The sequence below is a fragment of the Corvus cornix genome, chromosome 2, assembly GCF_000738735.6.
Source record: "Corvus cornix cornix isolate S_Up_H32 chromosome 2, ASM73873v5, whole genome shotgun sequence".
In the NCBI taxonomy this organism is placed as follows: Eukaryota; Metazoa; Chordata; class Aves; order Passeriformes; family Corvidae; genus Corvus; species Corvus cornix.
Genome location: NC_046333.1, coordinates 48,663,021 through 48,676,256, shown reverse-complemented (window position 1 = coordinate 48,676,256; position 13,236 = coordinate 48,663,021).

Here is a 13,236-nt window from a genome sequence, read left to right as displayed (position 1 = left end):
ACAAAAACTTATATAGAATCTTTCCTTTTATCAATTCATAGCCTGTATATAAATCTTACACTCAGATGTCAGAATCCAGAATGTCAGTCTAGACTTGTCCAGTATTTCATGGTGCAATTTGGAAGCAAGACCATAAGATTAGCAAGCTCTGACTGAATATTTTTCTCTGGACTTCACAACGTGTCTTGTGTTTTGAGAATAGGTATTATATACACTTGAGAAGACTGGATCCACCACTGCAGTCCAGAGTTTAGTTCTCATTTGTGGAACTCCTCAATAGTTAATTGTGGTTAGTGGAGTTAGACTGGCATCAAAGTCTGTCACCTTATGGTGTATGTTTTTTAGGTATCCAAGGGTAAGAGTAAGTGGTCCTAAGATAGGATCTTATGCTTTCTAGTTTAGAACTTTATCTGTTTCATATTTTCACACACTTTTCCCACTTCACAGAAGCAGAACAGTTGACTACGTCCAAAGGAAAGCTGTGTTATAGTTAAAGCTGAATTGCCCCCTTTTCATGTCTTATGTTTTAAATGGTACGTGGCATCTCTTATCATTAAAAATCAAGGCACAGCATAAAAGTTCCTAAGCTACTATATTTATGTAGGAGGATGGAGAAAGCACAGATTTTCAAGTACCCACATGGGTGTAGGAAGGTGTTTCTGCAATGACAGTATCCTTATTATGTCAGATTGTTATAAACGCTAAAGTGTGCTAAGGTGCAATGATTTTGGCACTCAGAGTATATTTTACCAGGTCTATAAAATCCAGTGGTGATAAGAGGAGAATTGCATAATGACAGATATAATTAATATATTTAATGCTTGCAGCCAGATAGAGAGCCTGTCACATCAGAATAGAGCTCATGTGACAGAAATAAGATTTCCATAAACAGCTTGTTTTATGTAACATTTCCACTTCAGTCATAATAAGCTGTCAGAAAGATGGGGGGAAAGAGACCTTGTGAAAAGTGTGCCCTAGATGGAGATCATTTCATGCAACAGTTAATAAAACAGAGATGTAAAACTGGAGTCCAACATCAGGAGAGCAAGTGTTCTGGGTACCTGCTTTCTAATCAGCAGGCTACAGAGAGGTGAAGGGCTAAGCAAGACCTCAGCCACAGTTAATAAGACTGCTCAGGAGGAGCTGTCTGAGTTATCTCTGTTTTGCACCCTTTCCAATAAAGACAGGAAGGAAATGTAAAGTTCTAATCACTACCTTTTTTAAAATTAAAAGATACAGTCTTTGTCCATGTAATCACTTGTGTTTACTTGTACTGTGGTGCTGCATCATCATTATGTGCTGATCTAGGCAATTAACTTTACATATGGGACTATTCATGCATATATTTTAGCACATGCTTACATCTTTGCAACATTAAGTTATTTAACTGCTTGCTGTCTCAACTGCTTGCTGGCTGGTTTTAAAATGTTTTCTGTATTTGTGATTCCAGTAACAAAAAGATTATGATGAAATATGAAGGAAAAAAAAGGAAAAAATCCTTCAATGTGCAGGGAAGTTTTCATTATAACTGCATAAAGTTAAATACTAAAATCCCATCTCCAAAGTAAAATTAATTAGAGTCATGAGGGGTTTGGATCTTTTAATTTAAACTGTTGGGTTCATGAACAAAAGACATCAATCTTATTCTTCTTGATTTCTATGAAGGAAAACTTTTTTCTCTCTTTTTTGTCATTGGAGACTTTAAAAATGGTTCATGGCAAAAAAAATTCTAGTCACACAGCAGGATGAAGGGTAATTGGATGACATAGCACTGGCAATGAAGAAGTAGAAATCAAAGCACAAAGATTCATTTATACTTAGTCCCTTTTACACGTCTCTGATGACCAAGAGACCCTAAGAAGGTTATAGCCTCTCCATTGGAAATTACCAGCTTTATGTAACACTTGAGTATGTATTCATAACTGAATACACTCTGTTCAAGTAGTTCAGTTTATTGATTTCCTAATTTCATATGTCTCGAAAACAATACTGTATAGATTTTCATTATGAATAAGAACTGGGCCTATAGCATTAAATCAGAACTCAGGCCCTTGAATCCAGTTCACCCTAGGAAATTGGGAATAAAGTTGAAACTGTACACATCTTGTGTCTGCTTAGACGATGAGAAATAAGTTGGTGCAGTCCAAGAGGGGAAATACTCCCTAAATATGATGTTCCTAATATGCAAGTATAAGCTAGCAGTTTTGGAGAAATAAACACAATTTTGAGTGATCTTGAAAGCTGGATTACTCTTTTACCTTATGGATTTATTTTCTTGTCAGTACCAAGGCATATCAGTTGTGCTATCTTGGAATATTTGACATAGACTAAATGAATTCTACCAGGACATTCTCTGGGAAATGGAAAAAGTCAGCCTCAAGGGCAGCTTGCAAATCCTCTTTTTTTCACAAGTACCTTATGCTTTCAACTTTGCAGATTCCATTTTGTTACACTGTTTTGTCACCTGGATCCCTTCAATTAAGTTTGACTGAAGCAAAACCAAGGAAAACCAGTACTCTAACAAACAGCTTTTAAGTGTTTGGAGTGCCACACTGCCTTGGGTTCTACGAAGAGTTGCCTACTGATTTCATTCTAAAACCAGCTGTATCAACTGCATCCTATCTATAGAAATGTGTGCAAAACAGTCTTCAGAGCATTCCTTCTTTTTTTCCCTTTTTTGTATCTTTTTTCTTTTTCTTTTTTTTTTTTTTGCAGAATCAACTCTTAGTAACTCCCTGGTTTGTTCATACTCTAAATTAATATGTGCTGGTGTTCTAAACTGGGAAGCAAAACCTATGTAAATCTCATACAGCAGAAGATAAGGGACTGTCATTGATTTTGTCTGTTCAAAGTTCAATACCCAGGCAAACTTTCTGCTGAATGCGTAGTTCAGGCCCAATAAAGCTAGGATCTGTGTCACTGAAGTGACTGTTAAGCTGGTTAGGTCAAAACTGGTTTTTTTTTGATCAAGTCATTAAGGCATTGGCTTATAACACGCACAGAAAAATCTGAGGACATAATCTAAAATTACTTGGCACATATTTTCATTCTCACTTCTACTTTGTACAGTTGCAGGAAGTTATTCCACATCTCTATGTACATCTCATAGTTCCACTCCTGAAGCTGTGAAGCTGTGGAGAGATGTTAGAGAAGATCAGCATGAACAGTTGCAGAGGATGAGCATATAGCAGCTCTGCAAAGAAAAAGCCGTCGCCATGGACTGCCTTCTTGTACTGTACCTAATAATTATTAAATCTACCAAGACAGTGAGCATTTTGTTCAGACCATTTCTGAAACCTGCCTACAACCATGAAGCAATTGCACTTTTCAGTAATGCACTACCATAGTAGGTGTGAGCATATTAAAGTTCCAGACAGTTCCTAGCTATGCCGCGAGTATCTCACTGACATCTTCTGAACATATCTCATTTTCATCTTGTCCTCTGCAACAAATGGAGTAGTTTTCAAATGACATTTGTGTCATCACTGCTTGCAAGAATCTCCACCAATTTACTCTGCTGTTTGGGAATACTGAAAATAAAAAAGGATTGGGATCTGAAATAAAAAAGGAACATAAATCTTTAATCCAAATAATTTATTCAATGCAATGATGAGGAAAAATACTGACTTAGTTACCTTTTTTTTGTTTTATTATCTCAGTTGGTTAGAGCATGGTGCTAATAACACAAAGGTTGCAGGTTGGATCCCTGTATGGGCCATTCACTTAAGAGTTGGACTTGTGGGTCCCTTCCAACTAAGACTATTCTGTGATTCTATTATTAACCTTGGATGTTCAAAACAAAGCAAAAGTGAGATAACATCATTCCTGTCTTGCTATATAAACAGAATGTGTAAACAGTCTCTTCAGGATAATAAATTAACGTGTGCTTTGAATTTCATGACTTACATAACTTACCTGACATTCTGCCATCTTTCAGTCTCTGGCCTTCCCTTTTTGGGGTAAGTTTCATATTCCACAGAAACCCATTAAATTGTGATTTAATTAAATTCTTCTGATCTGAAAGCAGTCAAAATATTTTCTTACAATGAGGACTGTAATACAGCATTCTCAAACCTGAAATACTGTGAAATGGGTGTCTAAGTAACACCTCAGTATATTGTAGATCTGCCATTGTACTTTAGAACCCTGCAGCACTTTCAAGTAGTAAGGTTAGAAAGTGTCTCAGTAATATCAGCCCTCATACAGTACAGCACTCAAGTGAGTTCAGAATTCACCTTATGTATAACACATTTCTGAATGAGGGTGAATCTAACACATGTACAGCTAAATATGCACTGAAGGGCTTTGCTGAATCAGTCATTACAGCTTCCATCATGTAGACTCCCAAAGCTCACATTTGTCTAAGTGGGAGCACAGCCTGAGTGAGGGCTAGAACAGACCTGCACATGTTAAGTGCCCTGACACACCACATAACTCCTGCATGAAAGGAATTTGTGCTGCTACAGTGACCAGGAATAGTGCTATCCCAGAAACTAGCACTTGAGAACCTCAGGACTAGTATCTGCTCCCATTTTCAGCATCCAATACACTGTAGAAAAAGGCAGAGACAAAGCTCCAGCTGTTGGCTGCTCATACATTTTGGATGAGTCATGAAAGAGATAACAGCTGGTGGGAACCCTGTTAAGAGCCCTAATCTGAAGCCTCTCAGGATAGTTTTGCTGTTGAGTAAGGAGTGTGGTTTTTTTCCTTCACCAGCTCTTTTAATTAGATCAGAATTTGTCTCTCACAGAGTAATTTTTTTCTAGTGATGAGATATATTGTATTGAAGAAAGTCCTTGACCACGGGGTATCTGAGCTGTTACTTGAGAAGATTTGAAATGAGGTTTTCTTTTGTGGCATTGTTCTTTGCAAAACAATTGTTAAATTTTTTGTGTCAAAGGTACAGTACAGAAAAAAAATCATTAGCAGTCTAAAATAAAAATGAAAGTATTTAGGGACTAAAGTTTAATTATTCACATTCTTTCAATGTTAATCAAAAATAGGAATTAATGGTTAACAAAAAGATTTCCTTTGAACTGTACATGCCTCCATCATCCCCTGTTCTCTGCCAAACTGTAATAATAATTTTTATTAGAAACACACTTTATGAAGAAAGTGAAGAAAGAGTCCAAAATAGTAAGCTCAGAGGGCACAGAGTTGAAAGAGTGATTTGTCAACATGCCTGGAAATCATAGTTTTTCTTGGACTCTACCCAGCAAATTGTTAGTTACTGTAACACATGATTTTATGGAAGACCTGTAGTCTGACCCAATTCCTTATCTAGTTGGTAAAAATCTTACAACTGAATGAAATGTAAGTTGAATTGGGTATTGCTGTATTATGGCTATTCATTGGTCAACATTTACAAGTAATTTGTACAGCTGAAAAAACACAGGGTATATTGCTAGACTAAAGTCCTGTTACATCCATCTATAAAACTCAGATTATTTTTGGCCAATCATATCTGCAGATTGCTGACAGTTTAGCAGCAGCAGACCTGCTGGGAAAGTTATCCAGTCACATCAGTGTCAGGGAATTAGGGGCTTATGCAGAAATACCCAATGCTAACAGCGTGAAGAAGCCATAGTTACCCCAGCTCTTTCTTTCACTTTATAAAATCACATCTGGACTATATAAGAATATGTGCTACAGATATAAAATTATAAATTAGAATTCTGGCCTTACAGCTCTGAAAAGCAAGCATGTCTGAAACAACCATCCCTGGAGACATCTCTGGGTTGCTGGTTGCCCATGGTGCATTTGGTTCCCACATGTTTTGGTCAGACCAGTTCACACATATCTGTCAACAATATCAGGTCCCATAGACAATATCTCCCTTCACCTAAGTTCTGACATAATTCACTCCAGGAGAGCTCTGCTCACCCAGGTGAGTACTCTGCTGCACCTGGTGAGACAAGATAGTGTGCTTTGGTTTGCATCTGACTCTTTATGGTCTGTGCTATCATACTGTACTGCTAATCAGCTCTTCAACTCTTTCTAATGAAATGTTAAAAACAACAGCACATCAACAAAATTATATTCCTTAGCTAAACTGCACAATGATTAATTTCGTAGCGTTTTATCCTGGGTGAGCGAGAAAAGAATGTATCTCAGCAAAAAACTGCTGAGGAACATATTAATTGCAATTGTTTCAAGATAAAGTACTGAGAGCACAGGAAGGATTACAAATAATGATCTTAAAATTGCATCCATCTGGCAGCAGTTAATGTAGTTGAGCAATCAAAAAGATGTCATACCTTCCCAACCAGCAGAACAGTGAGTTCTAGCTTATAGTAAAGACTGATTTTGTAATAATTTCTAAGGGTTGTATTACAGTAGTATTTTCACTTCTGCTTAGTGCTTTTTAGTTCACCTTGAAAAGGTGAACACAGAGCTGGTTTGGTTTCTGATTCAAAGCTCATACCCCAGTATGTGTTCCTGATACATTTTTTGACATTGTCTATTCTCTATGATAATTACAGTAAACTACTCTTAAAACTGCTGATTACTGCATAAAAATTTTTGAGGGTTGGTTTTTGTGTGTGTGTGTAGAGAAAATCAAAACATCTTAAAATAAAACAATGGTAACCTAAGAAGTGTGTATTTAAAAGACCTTCACCAATTGTCTCCTGTCTCTGCTGGAAGGGTGCAGGTTATTTTCATGGGACTGGCATTTCCTTTCAGAGCTGGGGCTGAGCTACTCAGAGAGAGAGAGTCAACCAGACCTTCAGTAGGGGAGGAATAGCACTGCCTTAGGTCATCTCAGCCATCTCTAGGACACTTCACTCCCATTTGATTTTTGCATTTCTTTTTCCATTGGGACTGAACAGACTGCCTCTCGTGAAAGCATGATTTCCCTCAGCTTTGTTCCAAACTTTCTTAGTTTAAACCATACTCGTAGAAGTCACTGATCATGTTTTACATATTTTGACTGTTTTAACTACCATAAAAAAAAAAATGGAAACTATTTTTATGACCTACCAACCATTTGAGGATGTTTCCCTTTTAGTACAGTCAATATGAGACTTTCCTCCCAAGAGTATCAGGAATAATTTTTAACATGTTTGAACTGTATATTTTTCCCAAAAATTAATCCTTGGTCTAAATGAATTGCCTCCTAAACAATATTTTCCTTCTGAAAACTAAATGCTAAATGTACATATAATTAATAAAAATATCTTGAACTTATTTTTAAGATTAAAGTTAAAAAATAATGTAAATTGTATCATGTCTGTAAGATGCCTACATGAAAAATGATGACAGTTCAGAAATAGATGCTTTTATGAAAAAAAATATTTTGAAGAAAGAGAGGCCACTTCAATATAATAAACAGAAAACATGTTTTTCCTCTTGCCATGCTACCTCATCTCCCTCCAATAGCACTCTAGAAATAACAGCATATATTTCTGCTTACAACATGATATTTTGGAATCGTAAGGAAAAGATAAAATATTATTGAAATAAGCATATTTTAATCAGTTCCTAGCTATTGTGGTCAAATGCAACTCAACATAGGTCAAAAAATAAATTTCTGTCATTTACAGACTTAAGTAGGCTTCATATTAATCATTGAGTGCATTAATCTATTTTAAATCTGGTGGAGCTGAACCAATGAATTATCACCCAAAAACCTACCCTGCAGAAATAGACATGAATAAAAACATCCTCACCCATATTTAACACCAGAATAATTAAGGTTTCTAAATTTACCAACTCCTACCACACCACATACAACTTTTTATTTGTCAGCTATTTCTCAGAGCTATAGTGCCTTGGGGAAAATTGTCACCCCTGGAAGATTGTCCTGTCATTCATAATTCATCTGTGGTTCCACACACTGTAGATATAGGTTATAAACCAAGACAGGGAATTTGAAATATATAGGAAAGAAATCAGGTTTTTTACAGGAGATGTTCTTTTTATATTATATTTGTTTCATCAGTGCTTCAAATTATTTAATAGTCCTCTTTACTGATATAGAAGGAAAATTTTCACAGAGAAGAATATGATTGCCTTGGTTCAAATAATTTAAATATGTCAACCAAATTATATTACTTGAAATTATACTTGAATTATATTACTTGATCTAAACAAACACTTTACTGAAATCTTCTAGCATGCAAACACAGGTAAATTATTTCTATGTGGCCCTATCTATTTAATATTCATAAAGAAAAAAAACAAATACAAGGGCATCACAACTTGGAAAAAAAAACCCAAACCAGAAAACATTAATCAGATTAAAATCTACAAGGCTAGTGATATACCAAGCCAAATTCCTACTCACATTTAAAGTTAAATAAGAAAAAAAGTATTATCCAGGTATATTTCCTACTCCCTTATATCACTGTAAATTAGGAATATACAGCTGAAAGTAGTGGGCCATCAGCAGACATAAAAATGAAGGGAAGTGCTTCTGTGACCAGGTACGTAGTTTCTACACCACATGCTCATGTATAACACCTGCATTTCCAGAGCAGCATAAAGAGATTTAAATATGTATTATAATCAGAATATTTGCTTCCCATTAAGCTTGGAGTTTATTAAATAAGAATCTGTTGTTCCCTGAAAATAGCCTTTCCCATTTGTAAGACAGAAATAATCCTTGTGCTTTTCTTTTTGTCTGATTTGATGTAGAGCATGCCCTTTCTCAGAGGCGGGTTCTTGTTACATGTCAGCACTGTGCCTCACTCCAGTGCCGTTTGTTGTCATGGAAGAAAGCAGTAAGTGTTGTCACTCCAGGTCTGAATCAGTAGGATTTGGCTGTCATGCCAGCCTAAGGCACAGTATTCTGTGGTTATGGAAAGACATGGGGATGCTTCAGCCCAGAGCCTGTCAGTAGGAGAGTATCCTCATTAAAGGGAAGGTCCCCAAATGTTTAAGCTTTAAGGTTTCTTTGTGAGATGCTTCAGGATAACCACCTGGGCTCTTGAGGACAGGCCATATCCCTGACTTCCCCTCTTGTTTCAAGAGGATAAAGGTCTTCAATTAACTGGAGAACCACTAAATCAGATTTTCCTTACTTGGAAGTAAATGAATGACTTTTGGTTTCAATTTCCTTGCTCTCCATTTACAAAAGTGTGTGAAAAGAAACATTAATTACAGATTATATAATTTTAATCTTTGCTGCTGGGCAGAGAAAATGCTGCATAGTCCTGAGAATTCATAACATGACGGTAGGCATACAGTTTTCTTAATTTAAATAAACAAAACAATTAGTATATTAACAGAAAGGACTGAAGTTATTTCTTGTTTTTCAGTTTCCAAAACAAATTACTATTATTCATTGTACTTTAACTCCAGAACAACATTTTTCAAATTAATTTAATTCAAAGAGATCAGAGGAAAATGCCTCTGGATGAGGGAAATACAGCATAATCTATGACACAGGCTATTTTAATAGATGCCACTGGCTTCAACTCTTTGTGTTGCCATATAAGCATAAATCACAATTTGAAATTATTTGAACATTAATGCAAAAACAAACAATGTCTATAAATATTCAGGGTAAAATAATTTTAAGAGAGTCGTTCTTTTGAGAAAATATAAACTACATAGGAATTATTTTATTTCAGTAACATTTTTAATTAAAAATATGACCTATTTTCTTTATTTCCTATTAGTCATTTTGATTTCCATTTTTTGTGGATCAATGTGAAATTACTCTCCATATAATAATAACTATTAACTTGATGATGATGTTCTGTGGCAAAATAAAATATTTTAATTTGACTTTGTTCCAACAGGACAGAAATCAAATTAGAAGCATTTCTCTCAAAAAAGAAATGCCTTTCAAAAGACATAAGAAGGTTTCTTACACCTTCTACAAGTTATCGTACCGGTTTTATTCCACAGCTATAAAGATTAAGGTGTAAGCCAACTAGTTTGTCTATTCTGCATACAACTTGAAAACTAGTTTTCCACACGTAAGGAAATTGCCTTACTTAAAATCCTAAGCCAGATACAAGACATTTCCTGCTCTACTGGTCAATCTGCAAAAGAACACTGCATCTTGTTTCCTACTCATTCCTACTCATCCTCTCTCATCTTCCATTTCTCTCTCCGTCGTAGGTAAAAGTCTTTCAACAGGTTACTGTGATATTTTAGAAATGCCAATACTGCGGTATAGACTACTGCTCTTTCATTTTTGTTCCTTAAAGTCACATTTGTTTGAAAAAATACTTTATCAGCTTCTTCCTCTGTGAAGGAAGACACCTCTGTGTGTCCGCAGGAAGTGGTGTCAGCTCTTAAAGATTTGATCCTGCTGTCCCTGAAATAATTTAAAAATGTCTGCCGAGATCTGGTACACTGGAATAGCTGCAATGGTAAATCCAACTGGAAGATTGTAAAAATTCAGTGACAGCAACATTGTGGAGTATATTAACTTTCTACTGGGCAGGAGTCCATCCCAGCTATTTCGCTGGGCTTCTTACCTGGCTATGTAGATGAAGGTAAATATTTGCTTACTGTTTCACCACTACCACCACCACAAGCTATTATATCAGTAACATAGAGCTAAACCAGATTTGGAAGAACGACCTGGATTTTTGTCTGCCTTGTGTATCAGCAGGAAAATTGCCAGCTAAACCCTAATTGTGGATTCTTTATGACAGGTAATAATAGGAGATGCAGAGAAGAGCACAGCTTGTATTTCATCTACCATGCTGAGCTGAAAGAGCGAACAGCTTAAAAAAAATGTTTTGATTTGTAAGCAAAGCACATTTTATTTGGGTGTCACCAAGCAAGGATATACAAGGGACTGTACTGTAGAGTGAAGCTGACCCTGGGGAAGTCGATAGGAATTTTCCTAATACTTTAGTGAACCAGGAATTAATTCAATATCTCTTTTCTCAACAGCCCACAGCTTTTCAGGCTTATTAAAAAAAAAACCAAACAAACAAACAAGCAACAAAAAAAACCCCAAAACAGAAAAAAACCCCACAGTACCAAACAATACTTGTAAATAATGCAAGAAAGATTTCTTTGCAGAAATATATCTTTGTCAAACGCTCTGCCTTGCAGTGTAGACATGCTGCTCCCACCAGCTTTGTCAGGAGCAGGGCGTACTCACAATGGGAAGAATTTGGCCCCTGAACTTGGTGCCTGTTTAGTGGTTTGGCACACGACCACCAGACCCTTTGGATCTTGTGGCCTTGTTCCATCTATGTATTGACTGTAATTTAACATTACATCCTCAGCTAATCTAGCTCTTGATTGATTTCTGAGCAAATCACAACCTTGAATCATAAATGACACTAATTCTTTTCAATGTGTAAGTCCAGCTAGAAGTTTTGTGTGACTGCAGATGGTTTCTAAATCAGCTTTCCCATAATGTGACATAGGATACTGTGTTTTCATTAGTACAATGCAACTTTCCATATAGCCAGTTTTGTGCAGTAACTGGCTCAGTAAATCTCTCATTTAAAGTTGTTCCACAGCCGATGACTGAACTTGGAAACACACAGCAGGGTTTTTAAGATAAGTCTCAGACACGTTTCCTAGACTATGAATCCTTCTCAGGTTAGCAGTTTTAAATATAGTCTGGTTGGGAATGACTTTTGCCCTCACTTCATTGTAGTTGTCAATTATTTAGACAGGCATCTGACATTCCTAGGTCTGGTGTCTCTTGTAAAGCCTCATGCCTGGCAGCAGACAATAGGTCTTTGAGCTCATTCTTTTCTACTTTGCACCTGCCAAGCTCATGCTCATGCTTTCTTGTAGAAAGTAAGAAGCGACTCTAAAATGCCCCAAAACTGGAATAAAGTCATCTCACCTCAAGAATATGTGTCATGGACAAAAAAAGCTAACAGGTAGTGGAACTGTGGACCAAAATCTGCTTTCTGAGTCATAGTATTGATATTCTTATTTTGTATTTATTCTTTTCATTGGCAGTGTAAAGGTGGATTCAATCATCTAAATCTTAAACTAGGTTTTCCCTCCCTGTAATAAATGATTTAAACCAATGCTGTTAATTTTTATTCTGTGGTCTTCCTGGTTAATCTTTGTCTAAACATTTTCATTCTATGGAAAAGTGCTTACTAAGAAAAACTTCAGTTAAGTATGTAAAGAATTTCAATCACATGCATTTTTCAACATGCCACTTCCTTTTTAAAAACATTTTGTATTGATTCTGCAAATTACAGGCGACTTTTTATTTATTTTGAGGACAGATTTTTAGGTGGAGAATACCTTGAGCTAAAGCTTCACAGAAAGTTAATAAAATTCCTATACATAGTTTCAGTATTAACTACTTAAATTATGTATTTTGATGGAATTCAGTTTTTAAATTTTTAGTTTTAATACTAAAATTGTCAGGAAGAATCTTTAATAAAGAAGTTTGCTTCTCATCACTTTTATGAAACCAATTACTCTCAAATCAGCTACTCTGAAGCTGATTTTCTAAGGAGTTTCTTCTTGGGCTTTTCTCCACTAACCTGTGGGACAAACAACAAAGGTATGTGGTAATGGCATGTACTGATCTGAACCCATACCAAAAGACACACACCGTTGCCCCTCCTGATCCTTTGGAGCCCAGGAGTAGGAAACAGATGGCTGATCCAACTCCCCATGCAGCACTCATTGCAGTCTGTTCTGGCCTAGCTACACTGACTCAGTGGATCCTCGAGGCCTGAGTGAATATTTGATTGCGGTCTTAAAGAGCTAACACTGTTAATTATTGCAGCTGCTAATAATTTTTGAGCTCTCAGCTTCTTGGAAAAATGGGTCCTGCACTCCACTTTTGTGCTGCAACTCATTTTGGCCAGTGGAATGTGCTTTGTGTCCACAGAGCATTAATGGGTACCTACTCATGGGTTGGCATAGAGCAATTCTGATAGCATAACTGTTACAAAAATGCCATTTGTTTGTATAAATATGCATCTAATCACCCTAACGATGCTGGCTATACCAGTTTTTCTTGTCAGTAACAGACTTCAATCTCCACCAACAGCTTTGCATTGAACTTCATAACCTTCAGATCGATGGCAGATTGAACATAGCTGTAGGTTGTCTTTACTAGAGGGGAACAAAAGCCACCTCACCGCTGGTGCCAGCCAGGCTAACCAGGGCTGTCTGGCAGTCAGGCCAGCTCCTGAGCTCTGCGGAGTACATTGTGTCTCCAGTTCCATTAACACTCAACTCCTCTGCTTATGTTCAGGTCCTCATGGACTGCAGGAACACTGCTGAAGAGCAGTAGCCTGCATGAGACTTTGTTGAAGACCAAAGGAGATGAGACTC